Genomic DNA, 15,321 nt, shown 5'->3' on the forward strand with positions numbered 1-15,321 from the left:
ACGATGATTCAGTTATGCTAAGGCCCTGGCCACCTCCTGCTGGCAGCTGCACCAGCAGGAGAGAGATAAGACAGGGCAACTGAGAGGCCCAGGGAAAGTCCCTCCTCACAGCTCCCTGTCCTCTGACAACTCAAGCTGAAATCAGAGCCAGAACCCATGGAGCCTCGAGATGCAACAGAAAGACCCAGCAGAGAACCAGAAGAACGAGTAAGTCTAATTAGACGAATTAGACTCACCAAGGCCTTGAATCTGCAGTTCTAATCCCAGGGCAGGGAGCTTGCTGTCCTCACTTTCAGGGAAGAGATTTGCACTGAGTTGGCCTCGAACTACCTGGATGCAATCACAATAACAACAATAATCTTACCCAATTCAGTGTTTCTCAAACTGTGCTAGAGGTGCTCCCACTGTAAGAGATATTCCATTTTTACAAGGTAGAGGAGTTCCCATAAATTGAGAAACACTGTCTACTTTATGCTCCTCTTGGAAATTTACAATATATATAAGTATACTAAAGCCACTGGTGTGTCCTGTAGTAAAGAAACCATTTTACTTGCTCTTACCTCTCAAAGTATTTGACTCTCAAACCCATTTTTATTTAATTCTTATTTGATTCCCCCTTTTCTTCTTATCTAGGTTCTATACAATAAATACATTACTGATGTGCTAGATAAATAATTACAATGTAGGGCTTTATTTTTTTATAAAATCTTTTTTTTATCATTTTCCCCCATTTGTTGTTCATGCAGTGAACAACAATGAGATAAGACTTGTAATTCCTATTTTACAGAGAAGAAAACTAAGGCTTATGGGAGGCTCTGGTGACAGCAGCAGACATCGGGTCACTGGCAGGTGGAGTGATTACCAGCAAGACTGGACCTGAACCCTCGTGCTGGTACACTGAGCCAGAGGTCATCAGCGCTCCCAGGCCTGGACTTGTTCTCCAAGGGAACATCAATCAACTTCATCTTTACCTGGAACTGGACCTAGAAATGCTGTGAGTCCAAGAATCGTTCAGCTCTGAAGATGCGAAAGCACACTCTTGGTAGGGAGGACAGGAAATCTTTTATGGTAGGAAGTTAGGGAGGGCTGGAGACTTCAGAGGAGATCTCCCAATGGTTTATGACAACCGAGGAGTGATGGTTCTTGAACTGAAACCTGTAAGGAGGGAAAACATCCTGATTCCCAAGCAAAGCCAGTTTCCTGGTGTTACTTATTTCAAGGACGACAGAAAGGTATGAACTCAAAAGAATAAAGCCACCAAAGAACATAACAGATCTTAGCCCCACTTTTGAAGGTCAGGCGGTGAGTTTACCCCAGATTTCCCCTAGGGTGAACCCCAGAAAACTTAGTTGAATTCACTTCATTCTCTTCTAGCCAGTCCAAATGCATGTTTCTAGTTAACCACTGTTTGAACTTACCATGTGTTCATTGCAAAATTTTATTTTTACATATTTATTGGAAGAACATTACCACCCCAGTTCCCCTGCCTCCCCCTTACCTAAACCCCACTGCCTCATCACATCACATCCAGCACAGCCCCACTTAGAGACAGTGGTTCTTCTTATCTTCTAGGAGATTAGATGGAGTACAGAGGAAGGGCTGCCCTCACAATTTGATTTGGTTAAAGGTAAAGACAAAGCATCATTTTCAAATGATCTAGTCTCTGTCCAGCTGGAGGTAGCAATCATACCTTTCTATGGCATGTGGCTGTGTTGTTTGGCAAGGCCCTAGAACAGGACCATTCCTAACACATCGATAGGCAGATGCTGACCAAGGCTCTGAGGTAAAGGGTGGGAAAGGGCACTGCCTGTGTCACATATAATGATGCATCCTCCCATGGCATCGTGGGAAGGGAGATATTGGCCAAGATAAACAATAATCGGAAGCCGCTGAGGAGCCTTTTAGAATTACAGACTTCTAGGAAACAATACGCTATGACACAAAGGACATACACGGGGACTGCAGTCCATGCTGCTTTGGGGTCCGTGTAATTCCTGTAACCAGGAGGTTCTCCGTCCTGTAGGCTATCATGGAACAAACTGCATAAACTGGGAGCCACAGCGTTCCATATTACTCCACTCCTTAGTCTTAAAGTGCTTTAAAAATACTCAGCCCACAGAGAAAGGGTGGCCTGCAAGGCCAAATATATAGCTATACAATCTTGGATAAGAACAGGTGACTTTTTTTTTTAAGCACTAGAGAGAAAAAATTTTCCATCGAGTTATCATGGATTATGTGATTACCTGTTTCCTTATATACAGAGTTACCCAATATAACTGTGATGTTTCACAAACACATGCATGTCCCCAGGAAGTGGAGGCAAAAGGCTAAACTGGAGAAGATGGAAACAGAGAAAGAATGAATCGGGAAGGTAAGAGAGAGGTCAGAGGACTCATTCATTCATTCAACAAATATTTACCCAGTTCCTACTGTGCTCCAGGCAAAGATCTAGCAGTTGGGGATTCAGTGTGAATCAAATGTAAGAAATTTCTAGCCCCCAGGGACTTAACTTCTAGTGGGAGTCTCAAGACAGACAAGAAGCATGTATAATAAAAGGTCCATGTTATTATATTATTCATCGTAATCAAGAATAACGGAGAGATATAATTAATCAAGAGAGCCTCATGAAGGGAAGTAAAAGGTAAGAAATTAGGAAGGTAAGAGAAAAGTTTGCCTTTAGTCCTCAAGGGGGGGGTTCATGAAAGAGTCTGAGGCAATTCTGACCTTACGGGATGGAAATACCAACATCAGCCACTGTTCACTAAACATCTATTGCACTTGTACATATGTACTTGTACATTTTTTGAAAGCCTCACAGCAACTCCATGAGGTAGGTGTTACTATCTCCATGTGACACATGAAGAAACCAGGGCTGATAAAGGCAATTGAGGTAATCTGCCCAAGGCCGCAGAGCTAGAACACAAAGCTGGCTGCATGCCCCAAAGCGTGGATTCTTTACACTGTACTATTCAGCCCCGGGCCCAGACACCACAGGGAGAGGGCAGGTGGGTGAGGGAAACTACTCTGGCCCAGGGCTTAGAGTGGGCATGAACATGGCCTTTCCAGGGGCCACCAACAGGGCCTCTTGTCCAGAGTCCTCAGAGGGAAACAGAATGGGCTGAGCCTAGGTGACAGATGCTGGCAGATTCTGACAGCCTGGAATAGCAGAAGGTCACTTCCAAATGGGAATGACTCTACAATGACTGGATGGGGGATATTTTATATGTGCTCAGTGCATTCCAGCTCCCACTCAGGCTGGGAATTGCTAGCAGGGACAGTTTGCCTTGTGTTCTCCCTGGCCTGACAGTCAATTCCAGAATACCTGTTCTTCTATACTCCCACCCCTTCATGTCCAAATGCTCCCAGTTTTCTCAAGTTCAAATGTTTCCTCTCCACAAAGAGTTTGCCAGGAGGAATGTGTTCTACCCCCCAGCCCCCAGGAACTTCCCTAGCACAATCTTGGATCTTCATTCTTGGCACTTGAAGGCAGTGTGCGTGGGGTCAACAGCCACAGTTTAAGCATGGCTTTGAAGCCATTAGCCAGTTCAAATCCTGACTCTGCCACTCACTGTGGGGAAACTCTTCAGGAATTCAATAAAGATAATATTCCTTGATGTTATCTCTATGAAGTAGAAGTGATTAACCTAGAGTTTCCTTGGGCTAGAAATACCCACGTCTCAGGATTCCGCTTTTTCCCTTCAGGACTCCTGAGGAGGGGCCTCCACGCAAGCCTTACAGCAGCCAAATGGGAACACTTTATCACTTGTCATAACAACCCAGACAGAGTCTGGCAAAGGCTGAGTTGGAAGGTGTTGGCTAGGCCTGCAAGCCACAGAGGATGGCCTGCTTCCTCCCCCAAAGAATTGTGATGGCCAGCCCTTCTTTGAGCTTCTGCTTTCCCTCCTCCACCCGCCACCAACCCCCCCCCCCCCCCCCCCCCCCGCCCTGCCGCCGCCACAGGAACAAGAATGAAGAAGATGCAACAGAGGCCACACACCTGGGTGAGCAGCCCCTAGGAAGCCTCCTGACCCCATGTACAGAAGGACAGGTGGCTCTCCCACAAAGCTGATCTTTAAGGTGGAGTGACGCTGCCCATGGGCAAAATGGCCCAATCCATGTCCTGGGTTCTGACCAACCAGACCAATAACTCCTTTCCTTCTAAAAAACATGGAGACATAAATTTAGAAGGGGATGGCCCAGAGTGGAAGTATGGGGAGAGAGGTCTCCTCTTTAACAGTATGGATTTGATATAGCCTTCTAAACTGCCTTACACAATGCTGCCACATAATAGGAGCAGTCTAAACTACTCAGAAATAAGAATACTTATGTGGGTATGTATATATGCAAATACGAGTATAGATCTAGTCTGTGTGTTCAACCTTATAATATGCGACTTAGCTGTATTTTATTTCTGAGTAAGTTGTTAATCACTTGAGCACAAGGCTCATGACTGCTTGATCCCTTTATTCCCCTAAGTGTCAACTCAGATACACAGCAGGCCTTCCAAGTGTCAAATTGGTTAATGAAATGGTTTGGATGGTATACACAAGACAGATAAACTACACTGCAGTATATCCAAAACCTTAAGAGTAATTCACACCGGGGCACCTATGTTGAGCATCCTACTTTGGCTCAGGTCATGATCTCATGGTTCATGAGTTCGAGCCCCACATCCAGCTGCTGTTAGCACAGAGCCCACGTTGGATCCTCTGTCCCCCTCCTTTTGCCTCTCCCTGCTTGTGCTCTCTTTCTCTCTCTCTCAAAAAACATAAATTAAAAAACATTTAAAAAAAAAAAGAGTGATTCATACTGGATCAAGAATTCCGTTGTGATGTTTCAGAACAGACTTTTCTATTGCCAAGGGAATCATGAGTTTGCAGCTGCAGAGGAGTCAGCTTTAAGTGAAATGACACATGTAAGGCAACTTGCGCATAGGCTGGTCTTTAATTTTTTTTTTTTTAAGTTTATTTATTTTTTTTTTTTTAATTTTTTTTTTTTTCAACGTTTTTAATTTATTTTTGGGACAGAGAGAGACAGAGCATGAACGGGGGAGGGGCAGAGAGAGAGGGAGACACAGAATCGGAAACAGGCTCCAGGCTCCGAGCCATCAGCCCAGAGCCTGACGCGGGGCTCGAACTCACAGACCGCGAGATCGTGACCTGAGCTGAAGTCAGACGCTTAACCGACTGCGCCACCCAGGCGCCCCAAGTTTATTTATTTTTGAAACAGAGAGAGACAGAGCATGAACGGGGGTGGGTCAGAGAGAGAGGGAGACATAGAATCGGAAGCAGGCTCCAGGCTCTGAGCTGTTAGCACAGACCCCGACGCGGGGCTCGAACTCATGGACCGTGAGATCGTGACCTGAGCTGAAGTCGGGACACTTAACCGACTGAGCCACCCAGGTGCCCCTAGGCTGGTCTTTAAATGTGAGGTTCCAGAGGTCCCTCTCTGAATTGGTGCCTTTGTGAGGGCCTTGGCTCCCACCTGCCTCCCCCAGGCTCTATGATGTGCCAGACTCTTCCCATGTCAGTGATACCACCTGGCCCGCGACAAAAGAACCAGCTCAGCCCAGCTCTAGCTTCAGGAAATAAATGTCATCAACCCCTAAAAAATAGACTTCAGAGAGGAAGATGCTGACATACCATCAACTACAGTCTGGGATTCTCCACACACTGCCTGAAAAATGCATGAACCCAGTGTATTTGTTCGCTAGGGCTGCCCTAACATAACACCACAGATTGGGTAGCTTCAGCAAACAAATGTGTTTTCTCACAGATCTGGAGGCTAGAAAATCTCACAGATCTGGACAGGAAAAAAAAAAAAAATGGGCCAAGTTTTCTCTCTTAGATGCCTAAAACTAAAAACCTATGAATGTGGAGTAAGCAGATTTGGCATGCACCAGACTTAGCATGCTCCAGATCACCCAGAGGGTTCGTCAAAACACAGATTTCTGTTTCTGACTCAGAATGTCTTCGAAGCTGGGTGGGGGTTTACATTTCTTAGATTTCAAGGTGCTGTTGCTGCTGGTCTACTTTAAGAACCACTAGTCCAAGGGTTCAGTTAGCAAAAGGAGTGTATCCACAGTGATTGAATTATTGGGGCATAATTATCCAGATGACCATTTGTTTCCATGGGGAATTCTGGACAAATTTATAACTGCCCTAGAGAATTCTACTTTGTAGCAGTGTTCTTCTGGTCTCATCTTCTATGTTCCTCCCCTCCCTTTACCATTGTATTCACCCTAAAAGCGTGTATAACCTTATTTCCAGATTACAGTTGTAACTATATTTCACTTTATTGGTGAAGGAATTCTCTGGAAGAGGCCTGTGGTTTGCAAATTCAAAGACATACTTTGAATTGAAGCCAATTTAAATATATAGCTCATTACTTTTTTTTGTCTTTCATATAGACTCCAAATTTCTTCTACAATTCCCCCTTTATGTATCAGTTTGAATTGCATTTTTAAAACTGAATGGTTCTTGAATTAGGAACTCCACAAACCCAAGGCAACTGGTAAGCGGTAGCATCCAATATGCAAATGACCTTCTAAAGTAATTTTCCATTTTTATTCCTGCCCTATTTCAGTCAGTCTGGGAGATTCTTGGAAAGAACATGTGCTAAACGCATTTCCATTTATATTAGTAGTTGGCTCCATAAATAGCCAATTTGTTCTACTTTTCTCTGGATCATCCTCAAACCTATTAGCCCAAGCTGAGTCACACTGTCAAAGAAAGCTGACATGGTTTATATTCAAATAGATCAAACTTGCTAGTCCCGGTATACAACCATAAACACATTTAGAGAGAAAAGAAAAAGAAAACTACAATATATTCCCAGAAATCAGTAGCGTTTCTATACAGTAATAATGAAATAGCAGAAAGAGAAGTTAAGAATCCTCCATTTACTTTTTTAAATCATTTTATTTTTTAATTTTTTTTTTTTTTTGAGAGACAGAGAGAGAGAGAGAGAGAGAGAGAGAGAATCCCAAGTAGGCTTTGCACTGTCAGCACATAGCCCAACATGGGGCTCAATCTCATGAACTGGGAGATCATGACTTGAGCCTAAATCAAGAGTCGATGCTTAACCGACTGAGACACCCAGGCTCCCCACCACTCCATTTCCAATTGCACCAAAAAGAATAAAATACCTGGGAATAAACTTAACCAAAAAGGTGAAAAACGTGTACTCTGAAGACTATACAACACTGATGAAAGAAATTGGAGATGACACAAATGGAAAGATACTCCATGCTTATAGACTGGAAGAATTAATATTTTTTAAATGGCCACACTATCCCCAGGGCAATCTACAGATTCAATGCAATCCCTCTCAAAATACCAACAGCATTTTTTCACAAAACTATAACAAACAATACTAAAATTTGTATGGTACCACCAAAGACCCTGAATAACCAAAGCAATCTTGAGAAAGAACAAAACTGGAGGTATCACAATTCCAGATTTCAAGATGTACTACAAAGCTGTAGTAATCAAAACTGTATGGTACTGGCACAAAAACAGACACACAGATCAATGGAACAGGAACATATAATCCACAATTATATGGTCAATAAGTCCATGACAAAGGAGACAAGAATACACATTGGGGGAAAAACAGTCTCGTCAACAAACGGTTCTGGGAAAACTGGACAGTTACATGCAAAAGAATGAAGCTGAACTGCCTTCTAACACCATACACAAAAATGAACTCAAATGGATTAAAGACCTAAACATGAGACCTGAAACCATAAAAATTCCAGAAGAGAACACAGGCAGTCATTTCTCTGACATCTGACATCGGCCATATATACCACCATTGTTTTTGTTGGTGACCTCTCTCCAGCCATAGTGGTCTATTTGTATTTAAAATGGAGTATGGCTTGGGGCACCTGGGTGACTCAGTCAGTTAAGTGTCTGACTTCAGCTCAGATCATGACCTCAAGGCTTGTGAGTTTGAGCCCCACCTTGGTCTGACAGCTCAGAGCCTGGAGCCTGCTTTGGACTCTGTGTCCCCCCTCTCTCCCTGCCCCTCACCCACTCATGCCCTCTCTCTCCTTCAAAAGTACATAAACATTTAAAAAATAAAAATAAAATGGAGTCTGTCTTTATTTATTGTTTTATGAGTATAATTGGCTTTTTAAAAATAATGAATATAAAGTGTTCACTATGCCCTGGTTTACAGGAAGGATCAAGATGTATTAAAAGAGCCAGTGGGAAGCAATTTTCAAAGACCCCAAAGACAAAGTCTCTGGTGAGCCCTTTTTCTCCCATGTCTGCTGGCTCTTATGAGAGCAATCTCCTGTTCCGTTTAGTTCCATATTGTCAGAAATTTGAGGAGCAGCCTCAATTGCACATGGCCAAGCATGCTGCCACGTGTTATCATTGCTGAGGAGCTAGATTTACCCCTTCCGTGGCTGTCCCTCAGAGCCCGGATTCTTCCTCTGTGCCTAAAACAGCCTCCCCTCATACTCTCTTGCAACTTGAAAAACACCATCTCACCTGCATCCTCTTTATTATCCATCTCATTGAGTCAAATCTCAGCCCAAAGTTGGTGTGGAGACCCCAGTAGGTGTTCCAGGGTAGAAGTTTCATCTCATGACTTCTCAGATAAGCAACCTAGAAGCTCCTATCTTGCCACATACAGGGTGGGGAAAATGAATGGCACGTGGTAGGGATTCAATGGATGTCGAATTAAATAGAAGCTTTACGATCTATTTCTTTATCACTTCATCACTGCTGTTCCTCATACTCTGTCACTGTTCTTTAGGTAACACTGATTTTTTTCTCTAAATCTTAAGCCAAGCATTTTGTGAGATCATCAAAATGGAAAATTCCAGAAATCCTCATGTCAAAATCACAGTTCCATTTGTTCTCTTTCAAGTCTTTTCTCTTTGAAAATTGTCCCTTCAATGGGGCGCCTCAGTGGCTCAGTTGGTGAAGCATCCGAGTTTGGTTCAGGTCATGGTCTCACGGTTTGTGAGTTCGAGCCCCACATCGGGCTCTCTGCTGACACCTCAGAGCCTGCTTCGGTACTCTCTCTCTCAAAAATAAACATAAAAAAGTAAAGTAAAAGATTAAATTAAAAAATAAAATAAAATTGTCCCTTCAAGATAAAACCACACAATATGTGATTTTGGAAGTCACTTGATTTCCCTAAGCCTGTTTCCTTATCATAGGAATAACAATAATCACTCCTTTCAAAGGTTGCTGTAAAGATGAAATAAAATTATGTGTGTGAAAGCTCTTAAGGGCTAGCCAAACCTTATCATTATCATTACCTTAAACTCAGATCACAGCAATACTGATATTCAACATTAATAGCTACCTAAAACAGAACAGCCTCACTGATGGAGCTTTCTTTAAAAGGTTATACTACTCTATTTAGAGTTTAGCCATTTTCTCTTCCGTATTTTTTTCTTGTTTTCCCACAGCCCTTCATTCCTTGAATCAGTGGCATTCACTTCCTCAGGAGGTAGGTGGGTAGGTCAGCCTGGTTTTGGGAATCCCGTGGCAGAAGGTGGGGGGGCTGGCTCCCCATAGCGTAGACCTAGAGGAGAAGCCATATCCAACACGGCATCTGGTGGTAGCACTACAATGTCTGAGGGAGAAGTCCAGGCAGAGGGGCCTGTGAAGCCCTGGACATGCCAGGACAGTGTGGAGAATGCAGCCAGAAACTTCTGAGGGCCACAGAGGGATGTGGAAAGGACTGAGAAGATGGCAAAAGGGCCCTGACAGTTTGCAAAAAGTGGATGCGATCAGCAGAATAGCAGGGTCTGAGGCAGATGAAGCTTCGAGATGGGAACTGCCATGAGGAAAAAGGACAGCTGTGGAAGCTGACCTCCAAAGACGGCCCTCAATGAAACCACGCCTCCTGACAGTCATGGACCTGCACAGTCCTCTCTCACACTGAATTTGGGTTGGCCCTGGCACTCACTTTAACCAAGAGAATAATGGCACAAGTAACACAGTTCCAGGCCAAAGTCTTAAGAAAGCCTTGTAGCTTTTGCTTGTGCCCTGGTGGAAGTCAGCTGCTTTGTGAAAAGCCCAGGTCTTTCTGCTTGTGCAGACAGACCACGCGAAGGAGTGCCAAGGGCCTAGGCCTGTCCCAGACCAACCAGCTCATGGCTGTCAGGAACAAATCTGTAGTCTCACAAAGTCAGGTTTATTAGCCCACTGCAATGAAACAGACCACATCCAGAGGAACCATGGGACGACTCACCAAAGGTAGAGTTAGCATAGGATTGGAGGGAGGGATTGAGTTTAGGTGGAATATAAATGAAGCTGAGTGCTTTGTTTCTGAATTGAAGAAATCATTTTATTAAATTGAGGTCATTGGGGCACCTGGGTGGCTCAGTCGGTTAAGCGGCCGACTTCGGCTCAGGTCATAATCTCACGGTCCATGAGTTCGAGCCCCGCGTCGGGCTCTGTGCTGACAGCTCAGAGCCTGGAGCCCGTTTCAGGTTCTGTGTCTCCCTCTCTCTCTGCCCCTCCCCTGTTCATGCTCTCTCTCTGTCTCAAAAATAAATAAACATTAAAAAAAAAAAAATAAAATAAAAATAAATTGAGGTCATTGAGGAAACTCAGTGTAAGGTGACATTAAAAGCCAACAATTTTCATGCAAAGCATTTGCAGAATACGTATGCATTATATGAGGAGGGATGAGAGGGCTCAAGGAGGATGAGTGGGGTGCAGACGGAGGACAAAAGATGGGGGTGCATGAGAGAGTTTCAGTATTCCCACCCAGTTACAAATTGGAACAATGGAGGTCTGCTAGGAGCCGGGCAATGGGATTATGACAATAATCCTGGCTGGCCTAGGAAGTGCCAATGGATTCAAAGCCACACATAACATTCTAATTCTTTCGATGGCTATCATTTAAAAAAATCGGGATGCCGTCTTTCATAGATCAAAAATTCACATACCATGAAATTCACCATTTAAGAATACACAAATAAATGATTTCAGTATTGAATCAAAGGTTCAATTGGCTCAAAGCAAAGCAGGCTCCGTGTAAAGGATTCCATGTCAGATCTGGACTGTGAAGCGGACCCCGAGGTCCTGTTTCCCGGAATGCTATGAAGTTATAACAGATGGAGAAATCTGTGTCCAGAAACTCTGCATGTGCATCGCAAATCAAGGCTGTTTGGGCATGGCACGCTTACTGATAAAAATTCCTGATAATCTATGATTTTAGAAAGCAAAGTTTCTCATGAACAAGAAAGATGGATGTTAGGGCACTTCCAGCTGCAGTGTGTCCTTGGCTAAAATATCTCCTTCTGTTAACTGTGCATCTGACATTATCCATGTCTCTGATTCCAGCCTGATGAATGGCTAGGCAGATGTTTACATTCATGGTCTGAGCTGATTTTTACTTTCTCAGAGTAAAGAAGGCAACTCAGGACTTCCAGGCCAATGGAGCCTCCAGCGGGCCCAGTTCCAGCTGCCATCTGATGGCCGCTGTGACAGAGGCCCCAAGCGAGGTTAGGAGAATCAGCTGAGTCCCACCAACCTGCAAAGCTGGGAGAGAGAATAATGTCTTGCATTTAGCTGCTAAGTTTGGGAACGGTTTGTTACCCATAGATTATGGAATCAGCCAGGCTTGAAGCAAACCTCTCCCCTGATGGCAGGGAAGATCCCCCAAAATGAGATCATCCTCAGGTAAGAAGGAAACAGGGGAGAGGAGTGAATCGAAAGTAGATGAAGCACTTAGAAGAGACTGAGTGTTACCCTCTGGTGATAGAAGTCAGAAAGCGGCTACCCCTGGGGGATGGAGGTTTGACTGGAAAGAGCATGAGGGAGCCCTCTGCATTGCTGGACATGCTATGTGTCTCGATCTGGGAATGGTTACCCGGAGGCATACCTACTTAAGAATTCATCAAGCCGTACGCGTAAGATAAGTAGAAATGGAGCTCAGGAGCTGATTTCTATTACAGAGGAATAAAGAAAAGTCAACCAATTTTGTGAACTATATACCTGCCACAAACATACTATATAAGTGAAAATAAGAGATTACGACAGACACATGAAGGAAACAAATATTTATGTAGGAGAAAAAGTACAAATTATGAATTTAAGGAGGAACATGATTGTGAGCAGAGAACTTAAGAAGGGTATAAAATTACAAAATTGCTGGAATATTCACTCAGAATTCCTATTTTATGAATGAAATTAGAAATAGACTTTACCTCTTCAAGGTCATGTCCCTGGAATTAGAGATGGAAGGAAGCTTTGAAACCCTCTTTCACTAGTTCTCAAACTGGGCTGCACACCGGAATCACCTGGGGAGCTTTAAAAATACTGATGCCTGTGCCCCTAGAGATTCTGATGTAATTGGGTTACGGTGCAGCCTGGGATTCAAGATTTTTAAGATCCCCAGGTGGTTTCCGTGTGCTGCCAGGATTGAGAACCACTGGTCAATTTCAACCACTCTTCACAAATGAGAAGAGGCCCAGTACTGACAAATGGCTTGCAAAGTATCCATTAATTGGCCAAAGCCAATTTTCTCTGATGTGCCTTAATAGGAGGGAGCTGTGGCATGGATAATACCAAACAGTGAATAATCTAAAAATAATTTCTATTTGGTTTGGGAAAGCAGCACGTGACTTCCCGGCCACTGACTGGTCTGCTAATTCAGTTTGGCTCAAATGAATGTGCCTTTTCCTGAGTTTACACTGACAGCCCAGGCCTGTGCTGAGGTGTGGAAGGAAGGCGGCCAAACTAAATATTGACCATGGTCAGTTCCCCAGCTGTCCAAAGCACACAATAACTATACAGACGTGCGGACTTCTCTTTCTTACCAGAAGACTCCACAGAGGGACAAAACTAGCTTTTTCCTGACCCTTTGTTCTGTGAGCGGTGGGTGCCTGAGGCATGAAGAGGGAGTGAGGCGGAGGGGCTAACGGTTATCAAGGGGCATTTTTGTGCCAGGTTTCATGCTACCCATTCCTATAAACAGCATGTGCTCCAGACCACTTTATGAGTTAGGCATTCTATTATCCTCGTTACAGAGATGAGGAAACTAAGACTTAGGTTGTAGAAGCACCAAAGCAGAGCCAAGATGGAAACTCGGGCTTACTTTACTCTGTCTGAGAGGGACAGTCGAGGCCCGAAACTGAAAAACAAGCTGCAGGTGGATCCTTGGATTTTAAGCCCTGAACAGGCCCTGCCTCCCTACTTCTCAGCCCTAACAGTCTAAAGGCAGCAGCAGAGGCCTCCAGAAGTGCCTGTGGCAGCCACGAGGAGCCAACTACCAAGATCCCCAGCTGCTGCTTCTCCAAAATCCATCGCCTGATGTGTGCCAAGCTCACACCTCCCAGGCATTGTGCGGCTCCCCTCCGATGTCTGCGTCCAGTAGGATATGAAGGGGGCCCGTTCCTGGGAGACATGGGACTGTGACAGAAGCTTTGCCAAATCTTCCTCAGACGGCAGGCAACGGGAATGCTTGGGCCCAATCTTCTCTCCCTCCCTCCTTTCCCAGGGTGAGGTTTGCATGGCAGTCTGATGGCTCTCTCAGCCTTTTCCTGCTCCTTCTGTTTTCTCTCACACAGGTGGTTCCCTGAATAAAACCCTCGGAGTGTTCAATCCCATGCAATGCCCCTCCCCCACTGGCGCCCCCAACCATATATGCATCAGTGTGGGGGGAAAGGAGGTCATCCTCTGCTGACTCTTCTAGAAGAACATGGTCCGAGATTTTGAAGGTGAAGTCTACAGAGGAACAAGTTTCTCAGTGTTTGCCCTTGTCATCGGTCTTAGTGCCATGAAGGAAGAGAGCCTAGGCAACAAATGGTTCACTAGCACACCAACTAGCCCTAATTCATTTGCCAAGAGTTACCTTTTACTGCAGGCGTCCAGGAACACCAGTGCCAACTTAAAAAGGGTAGGGATTCTTTTCTGACTTCACATCCTTTGGGGAAGACATTCAAACCCTGCAGCCTCAGTGACTCCTTGTAGGGAGATTCTCTTGTCATCTTTTGCTGCTCCTGAAAGAAGGAAGCAGATAAATGATATGCCGATTCTAAAACACCTAGAAGGGGGGCGCCTGGGTGGCTGTCAGTTAAGCATCAGACTTCGGCTCAGGCCATGATCTCATGGTTCGTGGGTTCGAGCCCTGTGTTGGGCTCTGTGCTGACAGCTCAGAGCCTGGAGCCTGCTCCGGATTCTGTCTACCGCTTTCTCTGCCCCTCCCCCACTCTCTCTCCAATAAACATGAAAAAAATTTTAAAACACCCAGAAGGAAAGTGGTGCGTGCCACAGTCACCAGTATCAGTCAGTGTTGTTCTGGAAGTACTGACCAATGCCACCAGATAAAAGAAAGGAAGAAGAGGTGTTTTGAAAATTATTTATTTTTTAAGTTTGTATTTTAATTCCAGTTAGTGAACATAAAGTGTAATATTAGTTTCAGGTGTACAATACAGTGATTCAACATGCCCAAACATCACCTGGTGCTCATCACAAGTCAGTCCTTAATCCCCATTGCCTATTTCATGCATCCCTCCCCGTCTCCCCTCGGTTCCTTCTCTAGGAAAGGAAGAGGTTTAAGAGAACCCATTAAGTATGAAATTAATACACAAAATATGTAAATAATAGCTAACTATAAATGTAGAAGAATTTATTTACACTAGCACAAAACACGTTAATGTCCAGGAACAAATTTAATAAAAATGGGGCAAGGCTACTATGAAAACTTTAAAACTCCACTGAGGGACAAAGAAAACCCACTTTCAAAAAATCAAAGATACCTTAGCATTAGTAGAAACAATACTTTAAGATTCAATTCTCCAAATATCATAAGAACTGATATTTGAGAAATATGCATTTAATGCCGTTCTGTATTAACCCTGTCTTTTTGTTTTCTGTAATTCTGATTCTTTGACACCGGGCTAGCTTACCCTGGAGGGACTGCCCCTCCCAGGTTAGTTAATTCCTAGAGAGAGTAAATAAAACCAAATGATCCAGAATCCACAATCCCAACCACCCTCTTTATCACAGTCCTTACTCCTCTTCTTCTCCCTCCCCACCATCCTCCTATCCTAACCACCCCAGGGTCATAGCACCAGGTCACCAGGGGCTGCCCCTACACTCCAGAGCCCTGGGAAATTATTCAAACTGGCCAATCCTAAACCTGTTTACTGTGCCTCACCTTTTTCTTCCCAAGATCACGGTAGAGACTTCAGCCCACTAGTTCCCTTTCTCTCTATGCCTGAGATCGACCTCTGTGTCTTCTGTGGCCTGAGTGGTGCGGCACACTCCTCTTAGGAATTGTAAGAAACTTCTCTTTTCAAGAAAATGGTCTCCTGATCTGTTGGCCTTATTGAATCTCGAG

The 15,321-nt window shown here is 44.3% G+C and overlaps 1 protein-coding gene across 4 annotated transcripts in view; it reads right to left on the minus strand.

Moving 5' to 3' along the window:
• Positions 1–240: 240 nt before the first annotated feature.
• HACL1 (2-hydroxyacyl-CoA lyase 1) overlaps positions 241–15,321 on the minus strand; it is a 56,284-nt gene continuing 41,203 nt past the window's right edge. For all 4 annotated transcript variants that reach the window (XR_006207110.1, XR_006207109.1, XR_006207112.1 and 1 more), the window contains 3 exons: positions 13,831–13,978; positions 972–1,155; positions 241–330 (listed from right to left, as the gene is read on the minus strand). The gene's annotated coding sequence lies outside the window, so the exon portion shown is untranslated. The remainder of the gene's footprint in view (positions 331–971; positions 1,156–13,830; positions 13,979–15,321) is intronic.

This window comes from Panthera leo, chromosome C2 (assembly GCF_018350215.1).
Source record: "Panthera leo isolate Ple1 chromosome C2, P.leo_Ple1_pat1.1, whole genome shotgun sequence".
In the NCBI taxonomy this organism is placed as follows: domain Eukaryota; kingdom Metazoa; phylum Chordata; class Mammalia; order Carnivora; family Felidae; genus Panthera; species Panthera leo.